Source organism: Engystomops pustulosus, chromosome 9, assembly GCF_040894005.1.
Source record: "Engystomops pustulosus chromosome 9, aEngPut4.maternal, whole genome shotgun sequence".
In the NCBI taxonomy this organism is placed as follows: domain Eukaryota; kingdom Metazoa; phylum Chordata; class Amphibia; order Anura; family Leptodactylidae; genus Engystomops; species Engystomops pustulosus.
Genome location: NC_092419.1, coordinates 91,927,276 through 91,948,095, shown reverse-complemented (window position 1 = coordinate 91,948,095; position 20,820 = coordinate 91,927,276).

Below are 20,820 nucleotides of genomic sequence, written 5' to 3'. Positions count from 1 at the left end.
GTTCCTCCTTGCGTCCCATCACATGTGTGGCAGGCTCACTCACCTGTCCACGCTCCAGCATTGTCTCCTGCAACCCTCGCCATTCCAGCTTTTTATAAATAGCCGGCTCATCCTGCAAGCCTCGCCTGATCTTAGTGCCTTGGTGAAAAGCTTGTTCCCTATACCCTGCGATTGTTGTGACCTCGGTCAGGGGCGTTGCTAGGGTGGTAAAAGATCCGGGGCACGGGCCCCAATGCATGTGTATTGCACTTTCAGTAATGCCCCCTCCTGTACATAACCCCATCACATGTGGCTGTGCCAATAACAAGGTTACTTCTGGTATATACAGCTACAGAGAACAAAGGAGAAATCCCCATCACCACATCTTATGTTCCTCATTGTCCCTACATCTTTGTTCCCTGGAAGTGTTATCCTGCTGCTGCCCCTAACAATCTCCCCAAATACTGTAAGGCTGCGCTCACACGTTTGTCTTGCATTTAAACAAAACCAGGTGCGTGTTACCCATCACATGTGTATTACTGGAAAATATATGTGATCAAACCGAGGCCTGTCCTAGTGCCATGTGTGAACACGCCCCAAGAAATGTCCTCACACAGCCCCCCCATAAGTAATGTCCCCCACACACAGCCCCCCAGTAAGTAATGTGCCTCACACAGTCCCCCAGTAAGTAATGTGCCTCACACAGCCCCCAGTAAGTAATGTGCCCACACAGCCCCCCAGTAAGTAATGTGCCTCACACAGCCCCCAGTAAGTAATGTGCCCACACAGACCCCCAGTAAGTAATGTGCCTCACACAGCCCCCCATAAGTAATGTGCTCCACACAGCCCCCCAGTAAGTAATGTGCCTCACACAGCCCCCCATAAGTAATGTGCTCCACACAGCCCCCCAGTAAGTAATGTGCCTCACACAGCCCCCCATAAGTAATGTGCCTCACACAGCCCCCCAGTAAGTAATGTGCTCCACACAGCCCCCCAGCAAGTAATGTGTCTCACACAACCCCCCAGTAAGTAATGTGCCTCACACACAGTCCCCCAGTAAGTAATGTGCCTCACACACAGTCCCCCAGTAAGTAATGTGCCTCACACACAGCCCCCAGTAAGTAATGTGCCTCACACACAGCCCCCCAGTAAGTAATGTGCCTCACACACAGCCCCCCAGTAAGTAATGTGCCTCACACAGTCTCCCAGTAAATAATGTGCCTCACACAGTCCCCCAGTAAGTAATGTGCTCACACAGCCCCCCAGTAAATAATGTGCCTCACACAGCCCCCCAGTAAGTACTGTGCCTCACACACAGCCCCCCAGTAAGTAATGTGCCTCACACAGTCCCCCAGTAAGTAATGTGCCTCACACACAGCCCCCAGTAAGTAATGTGCCTCACACACAGTCCCCCAGTAAGTAATGTGCCTCACACACAGCCCCCAGTAAGTAATGTGCCCACACAGACCCCCAGTAAGTAATGTGCCCACACAGCACCCCAATAAGTAATGTGCCCACACAGCCCCCCAGTAAGTAATGTGCCCACACAGCCCCCCAGTAAGTAATGTGCCTCACACACAGCCCCCCAGTAAGTAATGTGCCTCACACACAGCCCCCCAGTAAGTAATGTGCCTCACACAGCCCCCCAGTAAGTAATGTCCTCACATACAGCCCCCCACTAAGTAATGTGCCTCACACAGCTCCCCAGTAAGTACTGTGCCTCACACACAGCCACCCCAGTAAGTAATGTGCCTCACACAGCCCCCCCCCCAGTAAGTAATGTGCCTCACACAGCCCCCCCCCAGTAAGTAATGTGCCTCACACAGCCCCCCCCAGTAAGTAATGTGCCTCACACAGCCCCCCACTAAGTAATGTGCCTCACACACCGTCCCCCAGTAAGTAATGTGCCTCACACACAGTCCCCCAGTAAGTAATGTGCCTCACACACAGTCCCCCAGTAAGTAATGTGCCTCACACACAGCCCCCCAGTAAGTAATGTGCCTCACACACAGTCCCCCACTAAGTAATGTGCCTCACACAGTCCCCCACTAAGTAATGTGCCTCACACACAGCCCCCCAGTAAATAATGTGCCTCACACAGCCCCCCCAGTGAATAATGTGCCTCACACAGTCCCCCAGTAAATAATGTTCCTCACACAGCCCCCAATAAGTAATGTGCCTCACACACAGCCCCCCAGTAAGTAATGTGCCTCACACAGCCCCCCCAGTAAGTAATGTGCCTCACACAGTCCCCCCAGTAAGTAATGTGCCTCACACAGCCCCCCAGTAAGTAATGTGCCTCACACAGCCCCCCAGTAAATAATGTGCCTCACACAGCCTCCCAGTAAATAATGTGCCTCACACACAGCCCCCCAGTAAATAATGTGCCTAACACAGTCCCCCCAGTAAGTAATGTGCCTCACACACAGCCCCCCAGTAAATGTGCCTCACACAGCCCCCCACAAAGTAATGTGCCTCACACAGTCCCCCCAGTAAGTAATGTGCCTCACACACAGCCCCCAGTAAGTAATGTGCCCACACAGACCCCCAGTAAGTAATGTGCCCACACAGCACCCCAATAAGTAATGTGCCCACACAGCCCCCCCAGTAAGTAATGTGCCCACACAGTCCCCCAGTAAGTAATGTGCCTCACACACAGCCCCCCAGTAAGTAATGTGCCTCACACACAGCCCCCCAGTAAGTAATGTGCCTCACACAGTCCCCCCAGTAAGTAATGTGCCCCACACAGCCCCCCAGTAATGTCCCCACACAGCCCCCCAGTAAGTAATGTGCCTCACACAGCCCCCCCCCAGTAAGTAATGTGCCTCACACAGCCCCCCCAGTAAGTAATGTGCCCCACACAGCCCCCCCAGTAAGTAATGTGCCTCACACAGCCCCCCCAGTAAGTAATGTGCCTCACACAGTCCCCCCAGTAAGTAATGTGCCCCACACAGCCCCCCAGTAATGTGCCTCACACAGCCCCCCCCCCCAGTAAGTAATGTGCCTCACACAGCCCCCCCAGTAAGTAATGTGCCTCACACAGCCCCCCCCCAGTAAGTAATGTGCCTCACACAGCCCCCCCATAAGTAATGTGCCTCACACAGCCCCCCAGTAAGTAATGTCCTCACATACAGCCCCCCACTAAGTAATGTGCCTCACACAGCTCCCCAGTAAGTACTGTGCCTCACACAGCCCCCCAGTAAGTAATGTGCCTCACACACAGCCCCCCACTAAGTAATGTGCCTCACACAGCCCCCCCAGTAAGTAATGTGCCTCACACAGCCCCCCCCAGTAAGTAATGTGCCTCACACAGCCCCCCCCCAGTAAGTAATGTGCCTCACACAGCCCCCCCCCAGTAAGTAATGTGCCTCACACAGCCCCCCACTAAGTAGTGTGCCTCACACACACCCCCCCACTAAGTAATGTGCCGCACACACAGCCCCCCACTAAGTAATGTGCCTCACACACCGTCCCCCAGTAAGTAATGTGCCTCACACACAGTCCCCCAGTAAGTAATGTGCCTCACACACAGTCCCCCAGTAAGTAATGTACCTCACACACAGCCCCCCCAGTAAATAATGTGCCTCACAAACAGCCCCCCCAGTAAGTAATGTGCCTCACACACAGTCCCCCACTAAGTAATGTGCCTCACACAGTCCCCCAGTAAGTAATGTGCCTCACACACAGCCCCCCAGTAAATAATGTGCCTCACACAGCCCCCCAGTAAATAATGTGCCTCACACAGCCCCCCAGTAAATAATGTGCCTCACACAGCCCCCAATAAGTAATGTGCCCCACACAGCCCCCAGTAAGTAATGTGCCTCACACAGCCCCCCCAGTAAGTAATGTGCCTCACACAGCCCCCCCAGTAAGTAATGTGCCTCACACAGCCCCACAGTAAGTAATGTGCCCACACAGCCCCCCAGTAAGTAATGTGCCTCACACAGCCCCCCAGTAAGTAATGTGCCTCACACACAGCCCCCCAGTAAGTAATGTGCCTCACACACAGCCCCCAGTAAGTAATGTGCCCCACACACAGCCCCCCAGTAAGTAATGTGCCTCACACAGCCCCACAGTAAGTAATGTGCCTCACACAGCCCCCCAGTAAGTAATGTGCCCACACAGCCCCCCAGTAAGTAATGTGCCTCACACAGCCCCCCAGTAAGTAATGTGCCTCACACAGCCCCCCAGTAAGTAATGTGCCTCACACACAGCCCCCCAGTAAGTAATGTGCCTCACACACAGCCCCCCAGTAAGTAATGTGCCTCACACAGAGCCCCCCAGTAAGTAAAGTGCCTCACACACAGCCCCCCAGTAAGTAATGTGCCTCACACACAGCCCCCCAGTAAGTAATGTGCCTCACACACAGCCCCTCAGTAAGTAATGTGCCTCACACACAACCCCCCCAGTAAATAATGTGCCTCACACAGCCTCCCAGTAAATAATGTGCCTCACACAGTCCCCCCAGTAAATAATGTGCCTCACACAGTCCCCCCAGTAAGTAATGTGCCTCACACACAGTCCCCCAGTAAGTAATGTGCCTCACACAGTCCCCCCAGTAAGTAATGTGCCTCACACACAGTCCCCCACTAAGTAATGTGCCTCACACAGCCCCCCAGTAAATGTGCCTCACACAGCCCCCCAGTAAATAATGTGCCTCACACAGCACCCCAGTAAGTAATGTGCCCCACACAGCCCCCAGTAAGTAATGTGCCTCACACAGCCCCCCAGTAAGTAATGTGCCTCACACAGCCCCCCAGTAAGTAATGTGCCTCACACAGCCCCCCAGTAAATAATGTGCCTCACACAGCCCCCCAGTAAGTAATGTGCCTCACACAGCCCCCCAGTAAGTAATGTGCCTCACACAGCCCCCCAGTAAATAATGTGCCTCACACAGCCTCCCAGTAAATAATGTGCCTCACACAGCCCCCCACTAAGTAATGTGCCTCACACCCCCCCCCCACTAAGTAATGTGCCGCACACACAGCCCCCCAGTAAGTAATGTGCCTCACACACAGTCCCCCACTAAGTAATGTGCCTCACACAGTCCCCCAGTAAGTAATGTGCCTCACACACAGCCCCCCAGTAAATAATGTGCCTCACACAGCCCCCCCAGTAAATAATGTGCCTCACACAGCCCCCCAGTAAATAATGTGCCTCACACAGCCCCCAATAAGTAATGTGCCCCACACAGCCCCCAGTAAGTAATGTGCCTCACACAGCCCCCCCAGTAAGTAATGTGCCTCACACAGCCCCCCCAGTAAGTAATGTGCCTCACACAGCCCCACAGTAAGTAATGTGCCCACACAGCCCCCCAGTAAGTAATGTGCCTCACACAGCCCCCCAGTAAGTAATGTGCCTCACACACAGCCCCCCAGTAAGTAATGTGCCTCACACACAGCCCCCAGTAAGTAATGTGCCCCACACACAGCCCCCCAGTAAGTAATGTGCCTCACACAGCCCCACAGTAAGTAATGTGCCTCACACAGCCCCCCAGTAAGTAATGTGCCCACACAGCCCCCCAGTAAGTAATGTGCCTCACACAGCCCCCCAGTAAGTAATGTGCCTCACACAGCCCCCCAGTAAGTAATGTGCCTCACACACAGCCCCCCAGTAAGTAATGTGCCTCACACACAGCCCCCCAGTAAGTAATGTGCCTCACACAGAGCCCCCCAGTAAGTAAAGTGCCTCACACACAGCCCCCCAGTAAGTAATGTGCCTCACACACAGCCCCCCAGTAAGTAATGTGCCTCACACACAGCCCCTCAGTAAGTAATGTGCCTCACACACAACCCCCCCAGTAAATAATGTGCCTCACACAGCCTCCCAGTAAATAATGTGCCTCACACAGTCCCCCCAGTAAATAATGTGCCTCACACAGTCCCCCCAGTAAGTAATGTGCCTCACACACAGTCCCCCAGTAAGTAATGTGCCTCACACAGTCCCCCCAGTAAGTAATGTGCCTCACACACAGTCCCCCACTAAGTAATGTGCCTCACACAGCCCCCCAGTAAATGTGCCTCACACAGCCCCCCAGTAAATAATGTGCCTCACACAGCACCCCAGTAAGTAATGTGCCCCACACAGCCCCCAGTAAGTAATGTGCCTCACACAGCCCCCCAGTAAGTAATGTGCCTCACACAGCCCCCCAGTAAGTAATGTGCCTCACACAGCCCCCCAGTAAATAATGTGCCTCACACAGCCCCCCAGTAAGTAATGTGCCTCACACAGCCCCCCAGTAAGTAATGTGCCTCACACAGCCCCCCAGTAAATAATGTGCCTCACACAGCCTCCCAGTAAATAATGTGCCTCACACAGCCCCCCACTAAGTAATGTGCCTCACACCCCCCCCCACTAAGTAATGTGCCGCACACACAGCCCCCCAGTAAGTAATGTGCCTCACACACAGCCCCCCAGTAAAAAATGTGCCTAACACAGTCCCCCCAGTAAGTAATGTGCCTCACACACAGCCCCCCAGTAAATAATGTGCCTCACACAGCCCCCCACAAAGTAATGTGCCTCACACAGTCCCCCCAGTAAGTAATGTGCCTCACACACAGCCCCCCTGTAAATAATGTGCCTCACACAGCCCCCCAGTAAATAATGTGCCTCACACAGCCCCCCAGTAAATAATGTGCCTCACACACAGCCCCCCAGTAAATAATGTGCCTCACACACAGCCCCCCAGTAAATAATGTGCCTCACACAGCCCCCCAGTAAATAATGTGCCTCACACAGCCCACCAGTAAATAATGTGCCTCACACAGCCCCCCAGTAAATAATGTGCCTCACACAGCCCCCCAGTAAATAATGTGCCTCACACAGTCCCCCCAGTAAGTAATGTGCCTCACACAGCCCCCCAGTAAGTAATGTGCCTCACACAGTCCCCCAGTAAGTAATGTGCCTCACACAGCCCCCCAGTAAATAATGTGCCTCACACAGTCCCCCCAGTAAATAATGTGCCTCACACAGTCCCCCCAGTAAATAATGTGCCTCACACAGTCCCCCCAGTAAGTAATGTGCCTCACACAGTCCCCCCAGTAAGTAATGTGCCTCACACACAGCCCCCCAGTAAATAATGTGCCTCACACAGCCCCCCAGTAAATAATGTGCCTCACACAGCCCCCCAGTAAATAATGTGCCTCACACACAGCCCCCCAGTAAATAATGTGCCTCACACACAGCCCCCCAGTAAATAATGTTCCTCACACAGCCCCCCAGTAAATAATGTGCCTCACACACAGCCCCCCAGTAAATAATGTGCCTCACACACAGCCCCCCAGTAAATAATGTGCCTCACACAGCCCCCCAGTAAATAATGTGCCTCACACAGCCCACCAGTAAATAATGTGCCTCACACAGCCCCCCAGTAAGTAATGTGCCTCACACACAGCCCCCCAGTAAATAATGTGCCTCACACAGCCCCCCACAAAGTAATGTGCCTCACACAGTCCCCCCAGTAAGTAATGTGCCTCACACACAGCCCCCCTGTAAATAATGTGCCTCACACAGCCCCCCAGTAAATAATGTGCCTCACACAGCCCCCCAGTAAATAATGTGCCTCACACACAGCCCCCCAGTAAATAATGTGCCTCACACACAGCCCCCCAGTAAATAATGTGCCTCACACAGCCCCCCAGTAAATAATGTGCCTCACACAGCCCACCAGTAAATAATGTGCCTCACACAGCCCCCCAGTAAATAATGTGCCTCACACAGCCCCCCAGTAAATAATGTGCCTCACACAGTCCCCCCAGTAAGTAATGTGCCTCAAACAGCCCCCCAGTAAGTAATGTGCCTCACACAGTCCCCCAGTAAGTAATGTGCCTCACACAGTCCCCCAGTAAGTAATGTGCCTCACACAGCCCCCCAGTAAATAATGTGCCTCACACAGTCCCCCCAGTAAATAATGTGCCTCACACAGTCCCCCCAGTAAATAATGTGCCTCACACAGTCCCCCCAGTAAGTAATGTGCCTCACACAGCCCCCCAGTAAATAATGTGCCTCACACAGCCCCCCAGTAAATAATGTGCCTCACACAGCCCCCCAGTAAATAATGTGCCTCACACAGTCCCCCCAGTAAGTAATGTGCCTCACACAGCCCCCCAGTAAATAATGTGCCTCACACAGCCCCCCCAGTAAATAATGTGCCTCACACACAGCCCCCCAGTAAATAATGTGCCTCACACACAGCCCCCCAGTAAATAATGTGCCTCACACAGCCCCCCAGTAAATAATGTGCCTCACACAGCCCACCAGTAAATAATGTGCCTCACACAGCCCCCCAGTAAATAATGTGCCTCACACAGCCCCCCAGTAAATAATGTGCCTCACACAGTCCCCCCAGTAAGTAATGTGCCTCACACAGCCCCCCAGTAAGTAATGTGCCTCACACAGTCCCCCAGTAAGTAATGTGCCTCACACAGCCCCCCAGTAAATAATGTGCCTCACACAGTCCCCCCAGTAAATAATGTGCCTCACACAGTCCCCCCAGTAAATAATGTGCCTCACACAGTCCCCCCAGTAAGTAATGTGCCTCACACAGCCCCCCAGTAAATAATGTGCCTCACACAGCCCCCCAGTAAATAATGTGCCTCACACAGCCCCCCAGTAAATAATGTGCCTCACACAGACCCCCAGTAAATAATGTGCCTCACACAGTCCCCCCAGTAAGTAATGTGCCTCACACAGTCCCCCCAGTAAATAATGTGCCTCACACAGCCCCCCAGGAAATAATGTGCCTCACACAGTCCCCCCAGTAAATAATGTGCCTCACACAGTCCCCCCAGTAAATAATGTGCCTCACACAGTCTCCCAGTAAATAATGTGCCTCACACAGCCCCCCAGGAAATAATGTGCCTCACACAGTCCCCCCAGTAAATAATGTGCCTCACACAGTCTCCCAGTAAATAATGTGCCTCACACAGCCCCCCAGTAAATAATGTGCCTCACACAGTCCCCCCAGCAAATAATGTGCCTCACACAGTCCCCCCAGTAAATAATGTGCCCCACAATGTTCTCCCCCTTCCCTGGTCCCTATCATGTTTCTCACCTCACAGATGCAGCTCTCTCTCTCTTTCTGTGCGCTGCTTTCCCCTGCAGGTCATGTGATCATGACATCATCACAGGTCCTTGAGCCTCTGGAACTCCCGGAGGCTAGGTCCTTGCAGGGGAAAGCAGCGCCTGCACTCGTTCTCATCACGATCTGAGGACACAGATCGTGATGAGAACGAGAGGGAAGGAATCTCCCGGGCAGCGGGGCAGATGATCTGCTGACCCGAGGAGATTCAGGGCATGAGCCCCGGATCTTTTGACCTAGCGACGCCCCTGACCTCGGTTATGTTTCTAATTACGCTTCCCACTGCCAGCCCTGACCTCCTGCTCTGCCTCTGACCCCAATCCTGTGCTGCCTGTCTCGACCTCCTGCCTGTCCCAGTTTACGATCCTGCCTCAAGACTCTGCCTTGCCTTGGCCACCACACGGACAAAGTCGAGCGCGTGGAGCCACCTGGTGGTGCCACACCGCAGCTAATCCAACCTGCTTTGCAGCGGGCTCTGGTGAAAACCGGGTGCCACTCCACTCCCAGGTATTGGCTTAGGTCATCATCCGATTTGGTTCAGGGGGGCAACTACCCCTGAATCCTGACAGCTATCACATACATACAATTGAACCAAGTCACAAGACAACATGCTGCATCACCCATTAGTGAGAAGAAGACCTTAGTTCTTTGAATTACTGGAGGTCCTATATTTGTAATCATGGGGGATCCCCTCTGATCAGCTTGTAATCGAACGTCCTGTGGATAGAGGGTAACTTGGAACAACCCCTCCCAGTTTCAAGAAAATGGCTCCATGCTCTATGTAGGGGCTGGAAGCTTTACCTGTGGCTGCCAGTTAGGGGTGTACTTATACTCTCTGCTGCCTGAGGTGAGCTATAAAACAGTGCACCCCTCCTTCCAATCCATTAGTAATATATCACGTTATTTTTTAAGTTTGTGAGTTCTCCATGCAGTCTCACTAAAATGCTTAGATCAGGTGTGAAGAGACACTATTTTGTATGCTTTGTAGCATATGACTGTGCCCCTATTTCTGCCACCACCTTCCTTCAATTGGGGTTTGCTGAGGCGAGAGGCTCAACTTGCCTCATGGCTGGTGCACCAAGTCGCTCCCAGTCACTTCCGTATGGGGAGAGCCTAAACACTGTCTAAACACTGAACCATCTGCTGGGCTGATTTCCTAATGGTAGGCTGCTTATATAAATTATTCTACAGATCCTTTAAAGCAATAAAAATATGAATTGTATAATGTATAGATTAAATATCCAGCACCCCCTTTTAAATCTTTCTGCTGCCCATGAGTCCTAGTCTACTCATAATTTCTACAATTCGGGCATCAGCTTCCCAGATTACTCAAGGAACTCTTTTCCTCAAGGAACTAGTCAGTTCCATCTGTTCTTCTATGTATGGACCAGGAACATGAGTTCTTTAAAAAAAAAAACTGTAGAGTGTTTGCATTGCAAATTAAAATTTAATTGGCGTTTTTTTAATCTACACAAACCTGCAGAGACACTGCTTGGCCAGCAATGAGCCATGACCCATAACTGGTTTTATAGATCTGCTATTGCCTCTCTGTCATTGGGAAAATGGATTTAAAACCACTGTGGAGAACATGTAAGACTGGACCCAGAAGACCTAAGGAGTAATATAGACCAAAATATTCCTAAATGTGAATGTCCATGTCAATTTAGGAGGCAGAAAAGTGAACCTTTATAAGTTGCCAACTCTGTGAGGGATAGTCAGAAGACAAACCAAGACCAAAGTTATGAACCAATGACAAATACTTGAAGACAACCCAGTTTGTAATGTGGGAGCAAAGGTTGGTCAGAAACCAAAGCAAATGATCCGGAAAGAAATGATCTACTTTAAATAAAGTAAATAAAACAAAAATCACTGGCAGAGAAATCCAGCTCCAAGGATAGCTTAATAGTTGGGTGATGAGATAGCTGAGAGGCAGATGAGCAGACCACTCAAGGTTTTAACCCTTGCCCACCTCTCAGAACAGCACTGTACATATGGAATGTGATATTCCTTCCAAATCACGCTATAAAATACAAAGCCTAATGGCAAGTGACTAGCTACAAATTCACCTCCAAATCATACTGTCTTCTTTTGGATCCTTGGAGGTCTATAACTGATTTGCCATGGATCCTCAGGTTCTTGTAAGCCAGTCTAACTCTTCATGCCTTGCTTACTTTCTTACTTTTATGGCTAATTACAATTCAGTATGAAATTACTGATGGCGAAAGAATAACCTGGATTATATATTTAAGCCCACATGTTTAATATTTTACTGTCATTCCTCTATTTAGCAGCAAAATCAACATAAAAATGAGTGCGAAATGTTAAACATATATCCGCACGCAGCGACACATAAAATATATACAACAAAGTACTAAATTATTACTACAAAATGAAACTTTAATCCTCCTTCATTGGCCGCCAATGCTCATTTCCACAGCATACATTCATAGGGTAGATACGGCTTTTAAAGATTGATGTGATTAAGGCCTTCTCCTTGTAAGTTTAGTCGAAAAAACAAAGGAGGCTGAAAAAAAAGTAATGTCACAATATGGCATTTCCACACACAGACAATGAGGGAGCTTGTAGCTACTGTTTTCTTGCTAAAGGCAATAGTTTAGTAGGGACCATTAAAGGCCTCTCGAGGGATCTACCTACCAGAATAATAGCTATCTTTTTTGACAATAGCGATGAGAGCAAAGCTTTGCTGCTGACAGCTTAAACTACCAGTGGACAGTAAAACTTAGCTGTGGTGCAACGAAAGCCTTCAGATCCAGCAATCGACAGACATGTTTCTAAAACACTTTATATAACTTTTTTTTTACATTTTTTTTTTACATTAAACATCAGTTTGACTCTAACTAAATGAGTTGTGGTTAATTCTGTAAGTACTGAATGAAACGCAGTGATCAATATCTCATATCAGGCGTGGGTCAACAAGATGCCAATTGGCAATACACCCACCTGTCTGTAACAATGTGCCTAGCTCACAATGACAAGTGGAATAGATTCCCTTTAACTTTTTCCAACCCTATGCAGTGACATATGCCGGGCCAGTGTGAAAGAAAATGGGAGCCAACAGGAAACAGGAAAAAGTATGGTAAATCCCCTTTCGTAATTCTCATTCTGATAATCCCTGTAGAGTACCGAAGGGGAAAATCCTAAATTGGTCAGGTGGTCTAAGTTAGTGAAGTGGTTCTTGTTATATTTCCTAGGTAGTGAAGAATGGGCAAAAAACTTGAACTTGAAAAAAAAAATCGGTATTTACATCCGGCGCTTCTCTTCACCGCGGCTCCGGCTTCTTCTCTTCAGCTTTCTGAAAGTGCAGGCAGAGGCACATCTATGCACTTTGCCCATGAGCACCCACTATAATGTAATCAGCCAGCGATACCACTGCGTCATAGTGGGTGCAAGCGGGCAGAGTGCATAGGCGTACCTCTGTCCGGAAGCAGAGAAGAAGCCGGAGCAGTGGGGTGAAGAAGGCGGAGGTATGTGTTGACTTTATTATTTTTAAGGACACTCCACTGTAGACATGTCATTGGGGGGGGGGGGCACTGCTGGGGTCATTTCATTGGGAGGGCTCTGCTGGGGATATGTCATTGGGGGGGGGCACTGCTGGGGACTTTTTATGTGGGGGCTTTGCTAGGTACATTTCATTGGGCTGGGCGCTGCTGGAGACATTTCTTTGAGGTAGTGCTCTACTGGGGACATTTCGTTAATGGGGGGGGCTCTGCTGTGTTAATTTCATTAATGAGGTAAGGCTGCTGCTGGAAATTTTATTAAGGGAGAGGTGGGCACTACTGCTGGACATTTCATTAAGTGAAAGGAGGCTACTGCGGATATTTACAGTAAATCAAACAGTAAAAAATTTTTTGAAAGAATAACAAATACTCACCCTCGCTCCACTTTGACTTGTGTAAAGGCAGTGTTAAAAGGCAATTTTATACAGTCATAATATGGTTTCCATTGGCTATATGAGAGTGTGGCAATCTTGCAATTTCCCCACATTTAGAATATTTTCCAGCTATCCAGTAGATTGTGAGAACATTGAGGCACATTTACTTACCTGGTCCTGTCGCAATCCCCGATTCGGACGGTCCAACGAAGATGAAGTCCGGCGCGATTCACGTAGCTCGTGCGCCCGAGTTCCTGCATCTATCGCTTCCCCACTGAGGTCCGCCGGAGTTCACCTTCTTCTTCCTGATGCTTGTAAGTGCGTGTCTTGCGACACAATTCGAAATGTTAAATCCCGCAGTCCAAATCCATCGGGTTGTCCGACGGCCTGCCCCGATTTGTGTTGCGTCAAAATCCGATTGAGTGCGCCAAAATCCCCTGTTAAATGCACCACAAAAATCGTCGGGAAACACGTTGGGAAACACGACGGAAATGCGCACCTCGGTCCCTTAGTAAATGAGCCCCATGTGTGGTGAAGCAAGACCTGTGTGGTAGTGCTTAGTTGGAATTTATGGCACATCTATCACTGACATGCGCCACAATGCCACCACATGAACAAATTGCACCAAAAAAGCCACGGCCACTTCCCGAGCACTGCGGGGGGCGCCGGATTAATGAAGACCGGGCACCAGTTTTGATGAATCTGGCGCCCCCTGCACACTCCACAGGCAAACTGCACATAGTACAGACTTCACTAGTTTGGTAAATGTGGGCCATTGAGTAATTGGGCCTTGCCCTAGGGTGGATGTACAAGACACATGTACATCCCTATTCCCTAAAGAGGATATAGATCTACCCCTGTGTGTTTAGTTTTACATGATTTATTTACTATAATATATCCAGGGATCAGTTTATAATGCCGTTATATACCGTTGAATATGAGAACACAACCTAAGTCACATTGTGGCACATTTACTTTCCCGGTCCTGCCGCGATCCACGAGGCGCGTTCTCCGACGAGGATTCTGAGCTGCCGCGATTCACTAAGATCGTGCGCCTGAATTCACCTTCTTCTTCCCGGTGTATGTGAGTGCATTGTCTTGCGACACAATTTGAATTTTAAATCCTGTGCTTAGTCCAAATCAGTCGGGTTATCTGACGTCCACGCCCCCCAATTTGTGTCGCATGAAAGTCGTTGCGATTGCGCTAAAATCCGATTGCGTGTGTCAGGCTTGCAGGTGTGGATCCTCTGGACCACTGCAGACGATGACGTAAGCCACTACCTGGGACCGGAGTCTAAGTGGTACCGGGTTTTCACCAGAGCCCGCCGCAAGGCGGGTTAGACAAGCTGCGGCGTGGTACCACCAGGATGTTCCTCAGGCGTGACTTGTCTGCAGTGGCAGCCAAAGTAGAAGTACAGAGACGGCAGACAATCTCGTGGTCAAAGTCCAGGCACAATGTCAGGGCAGGCAGCAGAGATGCAACGTCAGAGCCTGGTCCGGGATCAGCAACAGGAGGTCCAAGCAGAAGGGTACGGGAACACAGCACACAGGACAGCAACACGGAGGAACACTGGTACACGGGAAGTCTCAGGTAACACAGGAACACGGAGGGAGTCAGGAACTCAGGAGACACTGGAATGCAGGAGACACTGGAATGCAGATAAATCGCAACAGAGCTTTCTCTAAGGCTGTGAGGCACAAAGATCCGGTAAGAGTGTAAGGAAGGTGCAGGGTTTTAGAAGGGGAAGCGATCAGCCAGTGCACCAATTAGCGGTGCACTGGCCCTTTAAATTTCCTGAAGATGCCACGCGCGTGGCCTAGGAGGCGGGGACGCGCGCGGCCGGAACCTGGCAGCGATTCCGGAGCGGGGAGAGGTGAGTCGCGACGGCACCGTGCCTGCGAGCCCCGGGGAGCACGGGTGAGCCCGTGACCGCGTGCGCCAAAAACCCCAGTTAAATGCGGCAAAAAAAACAGAAAAAGTCGGGAAACCTGACGAAAATGCGGTCTGCGGACCCTTAGTAAATGTGCCCCATTTAGTTAGTGGAGCTTAAGATCTTGAAGGGTAGTAGTCCAGGTAGGTAGCTCACTGTTGAGGCCTTTACACACTGGACGGTGGGGTGTAATTCTGAACGTCACCATTTACTTCCATATGAGGAATGCCTTCCTGAATGGGGCTTTTTGCTGTAACTTGGCACAGCTCAAACCAGCCACATTCATTCTCTAAAATAAAGATTTACTTTGTTTACAGATTCCAAAAAATAAATGAATGAATGAGTGCAATCTGTATTCATGGCATATTCTGCTCTTCACTTCTGTTACTGACTATTCTCTTAGATGTCTGATTCTGTACTGCATTGCTATCTCTGTTGTGACCTGGCGTTGGCGACCTCTCTTATTTGTTGTTATGTTTGTCATCGTGTTAGGTGTTTTCACTTTGGCGTAAGGAAGAAACAACGCCCAGTTACTGGTTAGGGTGCACCCAGTAAGTACCCAGGGACAGTTTTGAGGGGCTCAATTTTAGAGTTGACTGTCCTTGTCTGTGTCCAGCCATGACAGTTACACAAGGCATGTGTCTTCATTGTTCATTGTCTCAACCAACAGCAGTGGGATGAGTCTAATGTAATCAATCATTGATAGAGAGATTATAGAAACTTTAGTAAGCCGCCCCTAGTGCAGTTTTTGAGGGTGACAGGTCCTCTTTAAGATTTCAGTGTTGCAAATTCAATAAGATGTGACTAGAAATCACAGCATTCTGGATTGAAGAAGAAAATGAAAGAAGACTCTTCTGATCAAACACGGCAATTAGGAGTCACCAGGTTTTTAGAGTCACCTTGCATTACCCATCAGGTAACAAATCTTCAGCATCTCCTCTATGCTTTATTTCCTTTCAGGGGGGGCTACATGCAGAGTTTTGTAATTCAGTGGCAGTGCACAGCTATACATGGCGTTCCATGCAGTCTTGTCTCTTTATAGCCTACAACTAATTGTATTTCTATCTATTCCTGTATATAGGAGCAGCAGAATAAAAGTTTTATTGCAAAATATATTGTTATAATCTTGTACATAGGGGGAGTATTATAGCAGTTATATTCCTGTACATAGGGGGCAGTATTATAGTAGTTATAGTCTTGTACATAGGGGGCAGTATTATAGCAGTTATATTCTTGTACATATGGGGAAATATTATAGTAGTTAGTTAGTAGTAGTAGTATATAGTACCTTCACAAATTCTACACACAAAAAATCCTGGTTACAAACCACAGGCAGCTATTGCTGCGGAGGATTAAGGTGTAACATATGCAAGTACATGAAGAAGTCCACTCTTTTCTCTTCAGCAAATACTAACATCACATACAGTATCAAAACATATATGAATTGTGAGACTTCACATCTGGTTTACCTCATACATTGCACAAAGTGTTCTTTACAATACATAGGGTGCACAATGAGGAAACTGAAAGATCGCATTAGCGAACATATAACAGGAGCGAATCCTAAGACAATCTCAAGCACCCGTAACCTGTCAGGCATATCCAGACACTTTAAGGAAATTCATTCAGGTAACATGACAGGCATGTCTGTAACAGCTATTGAGCAGGTAGCACGCCCCACTAGAGGAGGAAACTGGAAACAATTGCTTCTGTCCAGAGAAGCATACTGGATACTAAGTCTTGACACTCGCTATCCTAAGGGACTTAACTATCGACAGGATCTTTTGTATTTTTATTAAAACACTACAAGTTACATTCTATTTGTTCCCTGCAAGTGTTAAATTTGTAAGTCAGCTGTAGACACATCCCCTCCCCCCCCCCCCAGGAGGTGTGGAACTTCCACTCCTGAAACCCAGGCATACACACCATTATCAATGCTATTTAATCTTGCCACGGGTCAGAGCTAGTTAGGTATGACTAAGGACTAACACGCAAAAAAGTCCGAAACGCGTTACCTCTGCCAATTTTTGTGTCTCGCACTGCATGCTTTCTTGTGCCCATGTCAATGCACAAGCACTTTTTAACTTTGAAGAATAAAAATTTTGGAATTACTTTTTAAACAGTCGTCTACTTTGGATTCTCTGTGTACGGATGCTGGATTCCCCGCTTTCCTTTTTGCTTTTTAAGCCTCTTGCCATTATAGTAGTTATATTCCTGTACATAGGAGGCAGTATTATAGTAGTTATATTCTTGTACATAGGGGGCAGTATTATAGTAGTTATAGTCTTGTACATAGGGGGCAGTATTATAGTAGTTATATTCTTGTACATAGGGGGCAGTATTATAGTAGTTATAGTTTTGTACATAGGGGGCAGTATTATAGTAGTTATATTCTTGTACATAGGGGGCAGTATTATAGTAGCTATATTCCTGTACATAGGGGGCAGTATTATAGTAGTTATATTCCTGTACATAGGGGGCAGTATTATAGTAGTTATAGTCTTGTACATAGGGGGCAGTATTATAGTAGTTATATTCTTGTACATAGGGGGCAGTATTATAGTAGTTATATTCTTGTACATAGGGAGCAGTATTATAGTAGTTATATTCTTGTACATAGGGGAGCAGTATTATAGTAGTTATATTCTTGTACATAGGGGGCAGTATTATAGTAGTTATAGTCTTGTACATAGGGGGCAGTATTATAGTAGTTATATTCTTGTACATAGGGGGCAGTATTATAGTAGTTATATTCTTGTACATAGGGGGCAGTATTATAGTAGCTATATTCCTGTACATAGGGGGCAGTATTATAGTAGTTATATTCCTGTACATAGGGGGCAGTATTATAGTAGTTATAGTCTTGTACATAGGGGCAGTATTATAGTAGTTATATTCTTGTACATAGGGGCAGTATTATAGTAGTTATATTCTTGTACATAGGGGGCAGTATTATAGTAGTTATATTCTTGTACATAGGGGGCAGTATTATAGTAGTTATAGTCTTGTACATAGGGGGCAGTATTATAGTAGTTATAGTCTTGTACATAGGGGGCAGTATTATAGTAGTTATAGTCTTGTACATAGGGGGCAGTATTATAGTAGTTATATTCCTGTACATAGGGGGCAGTATTATAGTAGTCCTATTCTTGTACATAGGGGGCAGTATTATAGTAGTTCTATTCCTGTACATAGGGGCAGTATTACAGTAGTGATATTCTTGTACATAGGGGGCAGTATTATAGTAGTTATATTCTTGTACATAGGGGGCAGTATTATAGTAGTTATATTTTTGTACATAGGGGGCAGTATTATAGTAGTTATATTCTTGTACATAGGGGGCAGTATTATAGTAGTTATATTCTTGTACATAGGGGGCAGTATTATAATAGTTATATTCTTGTACATAGGGGGTAGTATTATAGTAGTTATATTCTTGTACATAGGAGGCAGTATTATAGTAGTTCTATTCTGGTACATAGTGGCAGTATTATAGTAGTTATATTCTTGTACATAGGGGGCAGTATTATAGTAGTTATATTTTTGTACATAGGGGGCAGTATTATAGTAGTTATATTCTTGTACATAGGGGGCAGTATTATAGTAGTTATATTCTTGTACATAGGGGGCAGTATTATAGCAGTTATATTCTTGTACATAGTGGCAGTATTATAGTAGTTTTATTCTTATACATAGGGCACAGTATTATAATAGTTCTATTACTGTACATAGGGGGCAGAAGTATAGTAGTTCTATTCTTGTACATAGGGGGCAGTATTATAGTAGTTATATTCTTGTACATAGGGGGCTGTATTATAGTAGTTATATCCTGTACATAGGGGGCAGTATTATAGTAGTTATAGTCTTGTATATAGGGGGCAGTATTATAGTAGTTATATTCCTGTACATAGGGGGCAGTATTATAGTAGTTATATTCTTGTACATAGGCGGCAGTATTATAGTAGTTATATTCTTGTACATAGGGGGCAGTATTATAGTAGTTATATTCTTGTACACAGGCGGCAGTATTATAGTAGTTATATTCTTGTACATAGGGGGCAGTATTATAGTAGTTTATTCTTGTACATAGGGGGCAGTATTATAGTAGTTATATTCCTGTACATAGGGGGCAGTATTATAGAAGTTATATTCTTGTACATAGGGGGCAGTATTATTGTAGTTATATCCTATACATAGGGGGTAGTATGATAGTAGTTCTATTCCTGTATATAGGGGGCAATATTGTAGTAGTTATAATCTTGTACATAGGGGGCAGTATTATAGTTGATATATTCATGTACATAAGGGCAGTATTATAGTAGTTATAATCTTCTACATAGGGGGCAGGATTATAGTAGTTATAGTCTTGTACATTTGGGGGCAGTATTAAAGAAGTTATATTCCTGTACATAGGGGCAGTATTATAGTAGTTATATTCTTGTACAAAGGGACAGAATTATAGTAGTTATATTCTTGTACATAGGGGGCAGTATTTTAGTAATTATTAGTGATAGGAATTACGGCTCTTCTTAGTGAGAGATGTAGTGAGTCATTAGGCTCCACTCACTTCGAAGAGCCGGCTCTTCTGGCTCCTGAAAAGTTCCCTATTAGGCTGCATTCACACACATGTATGGGGGACGTATATACGGCCGACGTATATACGGCCGATATACATCCCCCATACACAAATGTTCCTATGGAGAGGGGCGGGGGTGAGCTGCGCTCACCTCCTCTCCCCGCGCACTGCCGTGTGCGCCCGCTGTGATACGGTGCGGCGGGCCACGGCAGTGTGCATGTAGCCTTACATGTATAATTGGGAGCCACAGTCCATCCAGTCACTTCCCCGCTCAGATCCGCTGGAGTTCACCTTCTTCTTCCCGGTGCATGTAAGTGCTTGCTCTTGCGACACAATTTAAATGTTAAATCCTGCGCTCAGTCCGAATCAGTCGGATCGTCCAACGGCACGGCCCCTGATTTCTGTTGCATGAAAACCAGTGCAGCCGCGCCACAATCCGATCACGTGACAAACCAACGAAAATGTGATTCACGACCCTAAGTAAATAAGTCCCAATGTCCTATCTGCAGGCAGCGTATTATGGAGCAGGAGGAGCTGAGCAGAATGTATATAGTGTCCTATCTGCAACCAGCATGTTATAGAGCAGAAGGAGCTGAGCAGATTGTACATAGTGTCCTATCTGTAGGCAGCATGTTATAGAGCAGGAGGAGCTGAGCAGATTGTATATAGTGTCCTATATGCAGGCAACATGTTATAGAGCAGGAGGAGCTGAGCAGATTGTACATAGTGTCCTATCTGCAGGCAGCATGTTATAGAGCAGGAGGAGCTGAGCAGATTGCACATAGTGTCCTATCTGCAAGCAGCATGTTATAGAGAAGGAGGAGCTGAGTAGATTGTACATAATGTCCTATTTGCAGGCTGCATGTTATAGAGCAGGAGGAGCTGAGCAGATTGTACATAGTGTCCTATCTGCAGGCAGCATGTTATAGAGCAGGAGGAGCTAAGCAGATTGTACATAGTGTCCTATCTGCAGGCAGCATGTTATAGAGCAGGAGGAGCTAAGCAGATTGTACATAGTGTCCTATCTGCAGGCAGCATGTTATAGAGCAGGAGGAGCTGAGTAGATTGTACATAATGTCCGATCTGTAGGCAGCATGTTATAGAGCAGGAGGAGATAAGCAGATTGTACATAGTGTCCTATCTGCAGATAACATGTTATAAAGCAGGGACACACTCGCATCATTTTGCATTTGTAGAGGACATCTTAGTGTACGAGCATATTAACCCCTTGGTATACCATGCTGTTCTGCAACAGGCCGAGCCCTCTTCATACACACTGGGTGTTTGCTGCATAATGTCCCCAAAAGTCCTATCTAGCCAAATATAATAACGGTTATTCTCAGGGGTTCCACATAATGGAAAA